General features: G+C 66.7%; 1 protein-coding gene across 1 annotated transcript in view; it reads right to left on the reverse strand.

Moving 5' to 3' along the window:
- The window catches only part of CCDC61 (coiled-coil domain containing 61), a 24,954-nt gene that overhangs the window by 2,689 nt on the left and 21,377 nt on the right, over nt 1–888 (reverse strand). The gene's annotated exons all lie outside the window — the stretch shown is intronic.

The raw sequence follows: 888 nt of genomic DNA on the forward strand, positions 1-888 counted from the left end.
TTCCCGCCCGCCCCGACAAACTCAATCTAGAGACTCCTCCCCGACCACACCTTCTCCGAACCCTCAGGCCTACCCCATCAGCTCCTAGACGTGCACTCCTGGGCCCACGACCCTCCCGATATCCTCCCCCTAGACCACACCCAAACTCCTAAAACACCCCTCTGTCATTTCCCTACATCCTTTCAACACACCCCCTTCACCAGACCCTTCTTTCCGGAGTCTTCCACAACTCCCCGGAAACCCTTCCCAATTTTCCACCACCCACCCCATAAATGCCAGCAGACCTCACCCTGATCCCACCTGCTGCGCCGCACCCTTTCGCACCAGGAGACCCCAGGGCCCGATCCCTTTCCCAGTCCCTCCTGAACGCCGCCCCAAGCCTGCACATCTCCGCACAGCCCGGGTCCACCTTCTAACCACCGCACCCGAATCCTGTCTGGCCTCCAGACTGGGTCCGCTAAGCCCCTCCTCCCCTTCAGCCCCGCCCCCTCCACCCTACCTGGCCCCGCCCCGCCTCCCTCACGCTCCGCCTCCTCACGCTCCACCCCCTCTCAATCCCCGCCCATCCGCCCTAGAGCACCGCAGGCCTAGCCTCTCACCCCTTCTTGTACAAAGCCAGCTCGCTGGTCAGCGTCTTTAGCCGGGCGCGCAGGCTCCGCTCTGATGCCTTCGCCTCCTCGAGCTGCCAGGAGGGGAGAGGGGCGCGGAGGTCCAGGCTGAGGCCGAGGCTCAGGCTGAGGCCGAGGTCCGCGCCTCGCTGGCCGCTCCTGGGCACCCGCTGCTCACCTCCTTGGCCAGACGGCGACAATCCTGGCCGCGACGGCCGGCCACCCTGTGCCCGAGCCCGCGCTCCTGCCGCAGCTCCAGCTCCAGCCCGCGCACCAGCCC

This window comes from Colobus angolensis, unplaced genomic scaffold, assembly GCF_000951035.1.
Source record: "Colobus angolensis palliatus isolate OR3802 unplaced genomic scaffold, Cang.pa_1.0 Scaffold60, whole genome shotgun sequence".
Classification (NCBI taxonomy): domain Eukaryota; kingdom Metazoa; phylum Chordata; class Mammalia; order Primates; family Cercopithecidae; genus Colobus; species Colobus angolensis.